At 38.5% G+C, this 14,899-nt stretch overlaps 1 protein-coding gene across 3 annotated transcripts in view; it reads left to right on the top strand.

Moving 5' to 3' along the window:
- The first annotated feature begins 345 nt into the window (after positions 1 to 345).
- Positions 346 to 14,899, top strand: part of EHF (ETS homologous factor) — a 34,984-nt gene continuing 20,430 nt past the window's right edge. For 2 of the 3 annotated variants that reach the window (XM_031050310.2, XM_005150622.3), the window contains exon 1: positions 346 to 482. The gene's annotated coding sequence lies outside the window, so the exon portion shown is untranslated. Of the gene's footprint in view, positions 488 to 14,899 lie in introns of all 3 variants that reach the window. The other variant, XM_031050309.2, reaches the window with a different exon arrangement.

Below are 14,899 nucleotides of genomic sequence, written 5' to 3' on the forward strand. Positions count from 1 at the left end.
TAGGACATTCCTGCTTTTCACTTCTCATTCTAATTATAATCTCCCTATCTACCTGAAATAACCTCCATTAAGAAAAAAAAAAAGGGATGGTCTTAAAAAAACAACTACAAAGAAATCAATCCCTCATCCATTACCAGGTTTTTCTTTTGTTCTGGAGCCACGCGTGTAACCCGGTTAGACCTGTTCTCTTTGAATACTGAGGACTGAGCTGGCCTTATGCAAATGATCCCAACCTCATCTTCGTTGTTGTCGTTCAGATCCAATCAAATGAACAGGAAGTGACCTAAGGAATTTCCCTATTGGCTGCCTGAGTGTTCAGCAAAATGTTTTAAAATTAATATCACATCCATTTATCTTCACTCTTGGGAGTCTTTAGGAGACATAACCTTGTACCTCTGTGTTTTCCCAACCCACTGTTCTGTAGACAAGTTCCCTATTGCCTCAGTTAAGGATTTCCACTCCAGAATCTGCAGCTAAATGAGGTAAGGTGTGTGGGCTATTTTTCTTTTAATATACTTCCTTTAAATTAACACCAGTGAAAAAAAAAGAAAAAAAAAGGGGAAAAAAAAAAAGAGAAGTATCTACTGGACTCATGGGCAGCCTGCTGAGCCCTTCTCTTCTCTCTTTGGAACAGCAGCTAAACTCATTTGATCAAAGGCTTTCTAACATTACAATAAAGACTTCTATTTCCCATTTTGAACTTGTATCTTACTTCTGTTTATATATTTCTGTTGTGTTCATGTTTGACTGAGGCCAGATCTGCTGCCTTTACTTACCCAGGATGTCACTGAGACTGAATTGAGCCTGTGGCTTTGTCAGGATTACGTATAGTTTACGGAGGATCCTTTCTATTATGATGTATCTAATAATATTCTGGGTCCTAAATCTGCTGCTTTTGTCCACAGAGTGGTCATCTGTTCAGTAAGGCAAGGGGTGAGAAAGTGGACCTCCTCAATACCATTGTATGTGCTGGTGTCAGGAAACTGGGAGACACTTTACAGTGATATGTTTCTGTTGCTTTTAGTGATAAGGATGTTGATGGTAATTGTGTCGATTGAAAATTAAAAACTATAATCCTACAGTACATTTATAACTTAGATCAGTTTTATCCTCAAGGCAATTTCTTGGCAGGTCCTGTGGTGAGGGGGGTTCTCCTGATCTTAGTCCTTTCTAAGCTAAAGCATTGCACAGAACCCTGCTCAAGCACTAGGTAGGTAAATACAATGTCAGTAGAGGCCTGCAGTGTCTTTGCCTGTTTAATTTGTTTCTCTTCCAATGGTAATTTTATTTTAATAGAACCAGAACTGGTCCCTTAAGGTATAGACACAATAAAGTAATTGTAGAAGTGAATGTAAAGAAAAAGTTTCTCAAAATCTGTGTTGATTTTGTAAAATATGTGTAATGTGGCTTAGTGATAGATGTTTGTGTTTCACCACATCAGGCATTTTAGGCAAATACTCGTGTGTATATGGTTATAAAGTTATGGAATTTTATCAGTAATGTGCTTTGGATTACTTCACCTAAAAATATCATATGTCACCTTTTCTTCTAGAGTACATCCAATTACTCTTTTTTCCCTATTCTTTAGACAATGAAACCAGTTCATAAGGACAGAAATGAGCCTTGAGGTTAAAGTTTTATTTAAGGAATTTATTTGTACTTGTGTCAAATAGGACTGTATTAAATATATTTATCTTGCATGAGTATTTCCTGTAATGGGTGAAAACCTTGGGGTAGTAAAAAAATGCACTTGCTTAAGTGTTATTTTGATGGCAAATTTGCAGGTAGATATTTAAATCAGTTTTCTGATATCTGTTTCACACTGTAGAAAACACCAAAGCTAGAAAATATAGCAGTTTTATATTTAATGGAAAGACAGAAACCAAAGAAAACAGCCACAATTAAAACTAGAAAAACAACAGGATTAAGGTGTTTCACTGACAAATATCACAATGACAGTTTAATTTGTGGTGCTTAAAGCTTTCAAAACCAGAAGTGATTGCTGCAGTAACAACGTAGGACTTCCCAGAATTTTTCAGAGTTTAATTTGATGACTTAAAGTGGAGCTTATCTTCTAGAAAACTTCTGATCTCAAAAAGCAGAGAAAAATTCCACAAGTCACGGGGAAATTCACCCGAACTTTCAGCGCTCCAGCAATAAAATACCGTTCCTCTAAAAATATTTTACTTCATTTTCAGTCTGATGTGGTCTAACTTCAGTGTTCAGCCACCTGATATTTTTTGTCTTTGGATGTGTGCGGTTCCCCTGGGTGGCAAATTTCTGTTCCTCGTGTAGGCAGCTGGGGACAAGTCCTTCCTTAGTCTAGTCTTGGATAATTGTGGTAGTCCAAATTCCATAGTCTAGTTCCTGTCACGGAAAAACTTACACTAACTTGCACACCAGTGAAAACCTTTGGTACCTCAACCTGTTCCGCTGTAAGTTTTTCCGTCCTTTAATTACTTCACTGGTCTCCTCTAATTTTTCAACATGTGCTGTGAAATTTGGATGTCGGGACTGGACATAGGCTGTAGGAACAGCAGGGCCAACCACAAAGGTAATGTGGGTCAATATACTGGGAGTTCAGGGTCAGGCTTAATAAAGTGTGCCCAAAGTTTTCATTGTCCTCCAGACACCCTTCTCACCTTTGAGAGTTTGTCCTACCTGCAGAGACAGGGTTATGATTAGTACAGTTGATGTTGTTTACTTGTATTTATTTTTAACTCTTTTCAAGTCCTAGTGTGATTTGTAAAGCCTATAAGGATGGTAATAAAATGTATTTTTCCCAAGTTACAGTAGTAAAGGCTCTCATATCTGACAAGAATAATACTTTGTTTGCCCTGGCACAAATTAGGTAGCCCTTCACAGCAATTTAGAGGTGACGACACATATTACCCCAGTCTTGGTGAGATCAGGTAATAGAATGTGGTCTATTTAAGTTGTAATATTATGACCCTCATGTCACCTGAAAGAATATGCTATAGTATTGTCATAGTAATTTCGTATTACTACAGATATTCTCAGGGTGTTGTGAGTTTTCAGCACTGGTGGGAGCAAACAATAAGACGTCAGAGAAAGAATTAAATCATTTGGCTCCCACAGAACTACCTTAATTTTTTCCATTCCCAATGAATTTCATTGTTAACATCAGTACTTGCTCTTTCTGGGAGGTGCAAGGTAACAAATTGCAATGGAGAAAGATCAAACTATAAAAGAAAAATCATCCAGAGACACAGATGAAGAGAGATTAGAGAAGGTAAAGAAGGATTTCTTTAGGTGCGTCTGTGTCCAGACAGGACTGATATGTTAACCTGTTGCCTGTCTCACAGCAGTTTGCCCCAAAAAAAAACCCTCTGTGAGGATGAAATTCTACACCTGCTCAAGAAGAGAATATTTATGTACAATTCTCACAGAAGAGGATTAATGATTTTATTGCCTCAGTGAACTCAGAGAATTGTCCATGAGCCTTGAAATCTATTCAGAATCAGTGCTTACCTTCCCTCCCTTGTTCACCCCTTCTGCACTCTTTATACACATGTCTAACTTAGTCTTAGGTACAAACCATTCAGTCTTCTCCCAGGCGAACTTTCCACAGACTGCAGTGTAGTCTGGATCTATTCTGTGGAGTCTACAGTTATGTCATCCATCTATTGCTGTTTACTTGTTTAAATTCAATTCCCAGACAAGTGTCCGAGCTTTTTCTGTGAAGCAATGAATACCATCTCTGTGAACTGGAGTAATGACCTACTGTACAGAGAGACAGGTTGGAAAGTGGGTGCTACAGGACAGACCTGTCTGGCTTAAAAATTGGTCAGTGTGCCAAGACCAAGCTATGGATAAAGATGAATGACCCCTTCTTATTCTGATGGTTAATATGACCACCCTTCATAGGATTTTCTGTGGTCTTGCAGTGCTCTCTTTCTCATCCGCCTTCCTATGGTGGTAAAGTAGGTATTCTTGTTGAGGACTAGGCGTTCCTGCAGCAAGCAGCACATAAAAAGAAAAGGGTCACAAACTTAATTGTCAGTTGTCATTGCTAATGACACACGATGTTAGGATGTGGTAGAACCAAATATAAAGGCTTTGCTGTACATGAGGAAATGAACAGAAATGCTAATAATTTTTGTAGCTTGCATAGTTTGTGATGTCTAGTGAAGCAAAGTCTCTGCCCAGTCTCTCAGCTTTTGTTACTATTGAACTTTAAACCATAAACTCATGGAGTTTTTTTTCTAATAATGTGTCCTGTGAGCACTGGCGAAGTCCAGCGCTATCTTCAGCAAAGCGTCCTGGCTTCAGCTACTGAGCCAGCCTAGTGCTTAAGGATGCTTCAAGATGTTCAACCAGAAATGTCTGCTTCCCTTTCTCCTTGTCCCTGCCTTCAACACACTTTGCAGCTTACATGTATTTTGGCTGCTGATGAACCAAGGACTTATTTCAGTGAGTTTTCAAGGAAACTTGGCAAGGGTGGAATTTGTAACACTAGTGAAAGAAAGGGTAAGCAGAAAAAGATTTGCTCACACAGCTGGCATATGAGAAAATAAGGATGAATTTTGTTTCTGTGGAAATCATCATGAGTCTTTCTTAGTGTGTGAGCTCCTTTGGGCTCTACTGGGGATGCAGCTTGCACCAGTTCACTCACTGAATGCCTAAAATACTTGGGACATTTGTCTTTGGTCTATAGACAGGTGAGAATGAGTAAACATGGAGTCATGTAGCCAGTGGAGCAATCAACTGGCATTTGGCTTTTTGTGTGTCTCCCTCTGAGCAAGAGACCTCAAAGGCTCCCTTTCCAAAAGCTGACATTGCACATGGGTATTGTTACCTATTCTTCTGCTGATCCTGTGAAATATGCTCCACAGGAAAGAGTGTGAGAATTAGTAGAAAAAACAGCTATCTGGGGCTGGAATAATCACTAGTCATAGATCAGTAAGATGGGGCAATAAAAGAGAATTGCTTTGCAGTGGTGAAAAGAAGGTTATTCTTCTTGAAGGATATGAAAACACGTAGAATAAAAGTTCCTTTTATGGAAAAAATATTATGGAGGGAGGTTACGGACATAAACACTTGAGAAGTTTCGTCAGCCTGCATAGTCTCCTGAGCCCCTACAAGTCACTAAGGATTAAAAAACTATGTGTAAAAATATGCTCTATTGCCTAAATTACTAGTGCCATAATCAGAAGAATTATTCTTTTTTTTTTCTTTTCTTTTTTTTTTAATACTGCTCTTGGTCTTCTTTCATCTAGCAGTGAGCAGGTAACCAATTTATATTGCTATATAATTACCAACCCATTTAAAACTGCCCAAGATGCTATGGTTGGGAATCAGACTAAGTCCATGAAATAATGATTATCCCAAAACTTTCTTAATGATTTTTACTGAAACATGTAATTATTATTATCCAACAGTTTAGAAGCTTGCATCTTGATGGTGCACTTTCAAAGTATGCTTGGTTAACCAATTGTCTCATAGACTGGCATGGCTACGGAGGGGCCTTATCAGGGAGTTGAATTCTGACACATTCAAGAGTGCTGTTCTCATTGCCTGCAGTGGGATCGAACACACTGCTCACATAAAACAGACTTGTAATATTCCCAGGCAGCTGCCATAAGAGAGGAAGACGAAAAAGCTTTAGAAATCTGAATTAATAAGTGATTAGATGAGTGAGGTATCCTTTTGATAAGTCTGTACTTATCAAAAGCAGGATGTACAAAATGAAATAAATTTTTCTTCATTTAGTGACTTATAAGTCACCCTCCCTAAGACTTTTTGTTTTGATGAAGCTGTAACACTTTGTAAGAATAGGTAGAAACCTGTCTTCCTTTTTAAAAATCTCAAATGATTGCATGTTTTTGGATTATAGTCAAACTGTAGTCAAACCAGTAAAGTTTTTTTAGTCTGCCTGTAGTAACTCCTGGTACGCATACACTCACACATACATGCCGCACTAAGTAAATGCACATGCCCATCCTTCAGCTCCTGCATGGGCTTTTTTTGCTTTGCTTTTTAAAATAAAAGTTCAAATATTTGCCTCAATTTCAGCCAATTTTATTGGCTTATCTGAATAACTCTTCCTTAATCCCTAAATTTAATCTTTTAAAATGTAAAGCTGTATCTGGTATATATGCGTGTTCTGTTGGTAGGTATAGACGAGTGATCAGCCTTGTCCTGCAGTGATTAAAAAAGAATAAAGAAAAAAAAAGAAAAGAAGAAAGATATAAAAGGAAAAGAGCCCTGATTTTGTTCTGTGCTGTGGTAGTTTTTCTTGCAGGAACATGTGCTACTATACATCGCAAAAGCTAGCAGGGCTTTGGGTCATGAAGAACAAAGGTATCAGACTATTGTATGCTATGACACATCTTCAATATTAAAAATCCTATGAAGATTTAATCATTAAAGATAAAAAGAAAAAAAAAACTCCTTGGTATCTTAAAATAGCTGATACGACACTGCTAGCACTCCCTTCCTAAAACAATGTTAAAGATGGCATAATTCACATGGTAATAAATCTCCTTTTGACAAAAAAAAAGTTGTTTGAAATAGTCCAGAAATATTTTTATTGGTTTTGTTGGTGGAACCTATTCCAGTTACCTTGAGGACTAAGTGAGATATATAGCTGTACAGAGGAATAAAAAGAACTGAGGGGAAGAAAGCTTTTTGCCCTGTTTCTGACTCCTCTAGCCTCCATCCTAGAGACCAGTTACAAGCTATCAGCTTGCTGTAAGACCTGATAGTATTGTGCCACAGATAGATAGATAATTGAAGATGATATTTTTGCCCGGTTTACTGGTTACAGGCTTATGGTGGTGGTAAAAAGGGCTTCCTTAGCAAGGTCAGTAAGTCTAAGTAGAAGGCAAAAACTGAAAGAGATTAAAAAAATGAAACAAAAATTAGAAAAAGAGAAGTAAAATAAATAAGGAAGAAGAAATGGCAGCAACCAGTGAAAGATAAGGAACAGGACTGCAGACTTCAGATCCTAGGTAGCATTTGAGATGGTCAAATCTGGTAGCCCACAGAGGCTGCATTTCAGGATTACTGTGGTGAGGATCTGGAGAAGGTTCCTTGGTGACGACGCGCACAATGGCCATTTTAGGCTGGTTTAGTTTATTGCTTCCAGCGCAGCTGCTCTGTGGTGACAGTACAGGCTGTCTGCAGTGATATCTTAGCTTGGTATTCAATGCTTTCTGTCTTCTACAAACAATGCTACAAAACAGGCTGAGTTGTACTTTTGTTACTGGGACAACTTGAATATAGGTTTTTACATGTCTGTTGATTGGGACTGCAATCCTCCCTCTCTGTTGCTTAGGAACATGCTTTTCAAAATTCCTTTCTTTCATTACGATTACAAGAAAACCCCAAACAATACAAACCTCCAAGAAAGTATAGAAGAAAAAACAACAAACCCAAACCCCAAAACCCCCACTTTGAAATAACTATAGTTCCACAGAACAGAAATTCTGAATTTCAGCAAGCTCTACTTAGGAATTTCTAGCTCCTTTTCAGGATCATACATTGGTCAAGGACAACTTATTTTTATTTAATGCTTCCATATTATTGAATATATATTGAATTAATAGATTATTAATTTTTTTTGGCTAACGACATTCAGGCGCATAATAGCCATGATGCATAGAAGAATCTTGGTTTCAGTCTAAATGGGTCTCTTATAGAAAATTATTTCCTTATGTAATACCTTTTTTATGGCCTCAAAACCTCCATGATCTTCCCAACTCATCTGCATGTTGAAATTTCTGCTGGAGATGTGATATACTGGATAGCAATGGAGCTTGAGCTTGAAGATATGAGTTGGACTGACTTATCCTTTCACTTGTTATATGACTATCACTTAAGCAAATAATTTCAGCTTCGTGTCTCAATTTTTCTTTTTGTAATAAGGAGGTAATACTAGTTCCTTCCTTCATTTCTGTGCTTTGTGTCTTTGCTGTCTCTGGACTCTTCTGCTGGATGGTTGTCAGTGATTCAGGAGTTCTTCCATCACCACAGATGCTTTTATAGTAGATGAGCCCTGCAGGCTGAATTTTCAGAAGGATTTAAAAGCAACCCAGTTCCCAGCTGAGTTCCTACTTCCCATGGACTGCACTATTTTGCTTATTTTTTATAATAGTAAAGAGTTGGAGTGTGTGGAAGTTCATATGGGAAAACAAACCTTCTCAGTGCTTTGGGTTTTCTTTACCTCTCAGTAAAGTCCCTTTACTTCTTACACTTTATTTGTTGCCTTTTTCTGCTAATTCTCGAACCAGTGTTTCAGCTGGTTTTTCTTTATGCATTTTGTATGACACTTCATCTGACTTAAGTCTTGGAATATTGTGTTACTGTAACCAGATGAGGATTTAGTTGATGGAAAAGTACAGTATCATGCTCTTCTCGGACACCAGGCTGCTCTGTAGCAATGGTCTATTTAGGAAGCAGGAGAGAGCTCACATAAGAATCAAAAGAGTACATTTGTACAAAACCAAATGGGAAAAGCTCTATCGTCAAACCGGCCCAGGCTGTTGAGGCAGATGCCTGGCTTTGCTCTTTTGTTTATATTCCAACAAATCAAAGCTGACCTGTGTTGTTATCGGAGTAGAGCAGCAGGTGCAAAAAAATAACTCTGCTGCCAACTCAAACGAAAGGGTAAGACTAATACCCTCTGGGAGGTATTGAGAAGATAACAGAGAGCCATGCCAGCAACTGAATTAACGGCTCTATTTACGGTGGGTTTTACTTAATAACCTGCTCCTAACACTGACACATAAATACTCCATTGTATTGTTTAACGCAACCACTGGAGAAATCAATGGAAACAGGATGGGCAGCTCTCGCTGTGCCAGGTGAGAAGGTGCAACGCCACGGAAGTGTTGCTCCTCTAACCACAGGCAAGAGAGAGAGGAGGAAGCTGAGCATGGCTTTTACAAAGTGGGGAGGCATTGTTTCCCACAGGTTTTTGCCTTACCTATAGCAGGTGGCTGCAGAGCAAAGAAACTTCATTCCCCCTGTTTTCTGATTGCTTTTAGTGAAAGCAGGGAGCATCAAGGAGCCACAGCACATATGCCAGCTCCTCTCCCAGTGCCATGCAGCTCTGGGAGGCTCAGGTCTTCCTCGAAGTACTGGGTGTGTGGGGCAAGTGAGCCTGCTGCTACACCCAGGGGTGAAGGAGACAGCTCTTGTGCAGCCAGTGGAGTGAGATGCCACAGTGATCTTGCAGTATCCTATTCTTTACACAACAAATACAGTGTGAAGAATATATACATATATATGACTGGGCTCCAAACAAATGCTTACTAAATGCACATAAACTTGCGAGGCTGAACACTAGTCAAAGTAATGGTCTGAGAGCAGGTTTCTGAAACAGAGTCAGTGAGCTCCATTGAACTATTTTCAGTGACAGCTGCCTGCCTGGGACACTGTTTCCCTTGGGATACTTGGTATGATCTAGAGACAAATGCAGGAGGAGCAGGCATCCTGAATGGAACTGTCATGCAGGTGGGATTGATGAGTCCCAGCTTGGTACTAAGGATCATGGCTAGCTGAGGCAGAGGAGTTAATAATTAGCCATATAAACCTTCCCCACTGGCTGTACAGAATAATCCTTCCCACCATGACCCCTGTGCTGCTTCAGTTTTCTTCTTCTTGAAATATCCTTTTGCTATCAGACCAGCAAAAGGGTGTGATCAGATTGTGGTTAGTCAGGCACTGGGTTGCAATAAGTATAAACACTGTTATCTACTGGATTAGTTCTCCAGCAAGCTACTTAATTTATGATAAAATACTTTACACTCAACTTCCAGCTTTCCCATCTTAGCTAATTTGTGCTGTTCCCCTCATGCAATTAATGAAGAAACACAATTAGTTTGTTGATTGAAGGAATCAATTCATGTAAAAAATAGTAGTCCCAAGGGGAAAATTTGCATGTTGCTCAAGACACTTTCCTGGTTTAGGTCTCCATCCCATGTTACTTATTCAGTTTAGCTCTCATTCAGAAACCAACCCCAAAGAGGAAACCTTCAGTTTCAAAGCAGATGCCCTTTATAAAAGAAAAATGTATAAAACAGTTTACAAAAAGGAAAAGAGAAAACCCAGATCTTTTTATTTGGGAAGCAGGCAAATTAGTGGTTGTTACTGTTGAAAACCAGACTAGTCCCATAACAAAAGAGAAGTGGTGCTGGTGATTGATAGTGGTTAAAACAAACTTAATGAAATACTGGCCTCTGCAGCAGCATGTATCTGAGTGGTTGTTATGTCAGAAACACTTCAACACCTAATAAGAGCCAAACATGAACACAAACACAACTATTATTGTTATTATTGTCATTATTGTCATTATTCACTAATAACTGAACAGTCACACAGGCTACATGAGCAGTATGGAAAGCAGTTCCCTCAATATGCTGTTAGCCTTTAATGTAATGTAAAGAGAAGCTGTCATGGAAGGCAGAGAGAAGTGGTTGAGTAACCAGAGCCAAGGGAAAGAGAGAAGGTGTTAGAACATGATGGTAATATTTTGTTAGCTGATGAGGCTCTTGCCTAATTATAGACATGTGGCTTGTCAAGTTATAAGGCCATCTAGAGTGATTTTTTGGCCATTTGTATATTTAGTGTATCGTAAGCAAAAGAAAGGTGTTTAGCAAAATGAGATTAGGGAGATGAGCTGGCTCCTGGTTAGAGGAAGGATGTACCAGAGAGATAGGAAGGGCATGAAAGGAGGTATGGAGTTGTTCCATGAGGTGTGGTATTAAGTGATGAAAAAAGAATAAAGAGCAAAGGCAGTTTTTCCCATTATAGTGTTTCCAAGACTGTATCCCTGAGGCTAGACTGATGAATCTATGGCAAATAACTTCTAAATATTCAGGAAAAATGGCTGACCCAAATGATCATGAACTTGCTGAGGCGATGCACGCTGTAATGAAAGGAGTGCCGTACGCTAGTCAAAGCCACTTTTTGCAGCACCAAATCTGAAAAATAAAAAGTCTGCCTTTTGCTATATTTTAGCAAATGAAACCACTTTTCTCAGACATTCTGAGGATACATTAATGCAAAAATTACACCAACATAGAAATAAAGAAATAAATTCTTTTCTTGAATTGCTTTAGTCTTAGTTCTGTGACTAACAATTCCACTAATAATACAGATCTGTGCACAGATCTTCTGCAAGATAGAATGATCTTTCTGACAGTGAAATAAGTGATGATATTCTCTTTCTCATATTTGCAAGCTAGTGGCATGGCAAGAAGAGGTGCATCTAGCCTGTGATGTGGCAAGGAACATGGATCTGAAACACTGGATCCTTATTAAGTGGCAGGTTCCTATTCACTGTTTCCCCTGCTAAGGTAACATAACTATAGGTAAAATTTGCAGAAGTACCAACCTTTGGCAGTTAAGACTGTCAGACACATCTATGCCTTGGGGACTCTGCTCACAGTTGGCCTTTTGTTTGCTTCTGATTTAGAAAAACAAACAAACAAACAAACAAACAAAACCTCTTTTAAAATTCTCCCTTTTATTTTCATTATACTAATGACTGCCTTGAAAATTGAAGTTAGTTCATATGAAGATTGTTGATTATGAAAAAAGGGGTCATAGAAAAAACAACCTATGAAACTTTGCATATCATCAAGTAATTTTTTTTCCATTCATAAAGTGAACTTTGTTCTCTCTCAAAAAGGAAACTGAACTATGGTTTTGTCTTTAAATTACATTGTTAAAAGAGAGATAAGAACCAAACCCAAACCCTGGAGCAGAGGTATAGCTTAGATACAGATCTAGATCCTAACTTTTCAACCTAAGCTCCTCTTTAGTTAAAATATATATGCAAGATTCTGAAGCATGTATATGAACATGTTAAAACAACTACCACGTATCTCTTACAAAAGTTGCCTTGTAGTGCATCATGAAAATCAGGTATTCAGGAATAAAAGATTCCAATCAAGCTTTATTTGATTTTGTTTATCATGATCCTATCTGTAATGTAGGTAAATGTTAAATCCTCCTTTTCTATTCATCTTCCTTTTTCTGGTCTTTCAGTCTACTTTCATGTATACATTTAATATATAAGGTTCAAAGAAAACAAAAGAATAAACCCAACTCTTCCGTTCCAAAAGCCCACAACATTAAATGATCAAGGTCTGAATGTAGTCTCTGAAAGCTCACCAAAAGTCAATTTTGCACATGCAAAGGTGGGGTTTATGCATATGAACCACAGCTGTATAAGCCAAAAATACAGAAGCATAGGAATGTGCAGTTCAAATAGGTGTATAATGGAAAAAGATTGGCCCCAGAGACTCAACCCAGCATCCTGAATACAAAGAGCTTTGGAGATTATTTAGAATTTGTTTTTTTTTTGTAAAAATAATTCCTTGAACTTCACACTAACAGTGAGCACATTTTGTTACTGTGGCCCAAAAGTGCACATGATGGACTAAAAATGAAATACATCAAGCATTCTGTATGTTATGCAACAAATATTGAGTGTTACCATAGTGCTTCTTGATACAGACTTTCTTCAAAGCTTTCAAGAAGTTTGGAAACTAGTATTTATGGTGTATGTTTGCAATGACATTAATGGTGAGTCTTGAGATTATCATCAGTCAGGCCAGGCTGTCATCTAAATGGTACATCATGTGTCATAGCAAAGTGGCCCAAAACTGAGCTTTAAGTGGACTGCTGCTGAGAATTGGACTGCAGATGAGTTGTTTCTTTTGAAGCTTCTCTCTGTTTTTGAGGCACTAAAATAAAGGAGAAGAACCAAGGAAGTGTGGGATGGCTACATGTAGATCTGCATGGCCAGAGGAGATTCTAACATACTGCAGGAAAGGTCATATCTAAAAGTAAGCTGTGGCAGGGATGGTATCTTATCTGGAGGTCTGGCAGAGCCACCACAGATGAACCTGAGACCTTTGCAAATTAGAGAGATAGAGATCATAGGGCAATCTTAGGGTCAACCATAACTGTATGTATAGGAACACTGCTTAGAATAAGACCCTGGAGCCCTGGTAGCAACACACACTAAATAAGAATTACAAAAAAAAAAGCCCAAACAAAACTCAAAAGACCCAAAGCACATGCTAAAATGCAAACAGGCTTTCAGCATTCATATATTCAGTTTGTGCCTGCCCTTACCATCACTGAAGATGTAAAATAGGTGGTTAGAATGCAAAGCAACTAATTGATCTTATACATTACAAGTACAATGTGTTTATGTTTCTGAAGTACCCATGTGTGTAAAGCGGGTCCACCTGCTTTGTTGTACATGTCCCTTGTTTCTGTTGTCTTGAAAACTCAACCCACTTAGTTGTCTTCTGATTTTTTAAAGAAAAGATTACAATCCAGATTTTGTTTCTCTGCAGCTGCAGTTATTACACAGTATCATTTATTTTAGATTGATGTTTAAGTGCTTGACTGTAATCCAAGATGCAGTAATGATCTAAAATATTTAACATTCTCTGTAGATACTTGTTCCATAAACTCCAAGCCCTGAAAAGCAGGGATTGTGTCTTCACTGTGTACATAACACACTTCAAAGAGAATAGGCCCAGGTGAAATCTACATTTGAAGTTCATCCATGATGGTAAAAGGGGAAAAATGGGGAAGGATCCCATAGGTAAATATGCCAAAAGAGATCCACCCTTTTGGACACGCCAGGAGGAGCTGCATTGAGCTTGTCTCAGCTAGAAGTCACTCTTAGACTTTGCATAGCTTAAGGGTGGAGTCATAGCTTAATAGTTTCAGTCAGTTCTGCCTTAGCCATCTTTTGTTGTGTTTTGCATAAAGTACATATCTCTACAAACCTGAAGGCTTTAGGCCTCTTCCCCTATGGGCTCCACACCCTCTCATATCTGTAGTTAATGAGACCCTTAGTTCAGTTCAGTGTTGTAACATAAGCAACTGCACAAATCAATGTCAGAACAATCACTTTGGTTGTAGTACTTTAGGATCCACTTGTTTTCTCTGCACTGCTTATTCACCTTTCATACTGCTTTTGGTATTTTCTTGTCACTTAGTATGAGCTATTCTTGAAAGATTCTGGTTCAAAGAAAGGAAAAACTCATTATCTGGATGTTAAGACTCATTGGGTTGAATGTGAAAATGGGGATCAGAGTAATTTATTTTCTGAGCGCACCTGTAGTGCAATAAAACAATTTGCATAGCGTGCACTGTACAGTGTTCAAGGTTCAAGGATTTGTAAATATGTTTTTCTGCAACACTGGATTTGCTCCACCGGCAGACCATGGCTCCTTGCTCTTTCCATTACTGCTGTTTGCTCAGAGTGGTCAGGCGGTCAAGGAAGACAAAATGAACAGAGCAAATGACCTCCTGTGACTGCCAAGTTGCTGGGTTGTGGCTCAGGCAAAACTATTCCTGACTCCAGTGAGAGCTTTCAGCAGGAGAGGTCTTCAGGGTTTGGTCTTTGAATACCACCGCCTTTTGACTACCATTCCTATGAATGGGGGCAAAAGATAGTTTTTTTTGGATGCATTTGTCCCTTCTCATAAGACTCTCTGTAGAAAGAATATTGCTGAACACCAGTGCACAACTGTACTTAACATTGCTGACTGAGTAAAGTGTTGTTAGCTTCCTCTCATAACTGTGCAATGCTCCTAGTAAGATAATAGATTATAATAATAATAAGATTATACTCCAGAGATAGTTCCTCTTCAGTGGAAAATAATGGAAGTGTATGTACAGGTACCTGCAATGCACACACACAGAGGCATATGTGTATGTGAATGCATGTGTGTATATACATGTATGATATTCATGTGTGCTTTCATTTATGACGTACCATGTCTTAGTAAAGAGACAGATCCCAATATATTTATATTGTTTTCTGAAATCTCAGCTCAGCTAGAATCCCTTTTTAACGTGGTTTCCTGAGGAAATGAGGCTTTTTAGTTATTCTGTCTGT

This window comes from Melopsittacus undulatus, chromosome 8 (assembly GCF_012275295.1).
Source record: "Melopsittacus undulatus isolate bMelUnd1 chromosome 8, bMelUnd1.mat.Z, whole genome shotgun sequence".
NCBI classification, from domain to species: domain Eukaryota; kingdom Metazoa; phylum Chordata; class Aves; order Psittaciformes; family Psittaculidae; genus Melopsittacus; species Melopsittacus undulatus.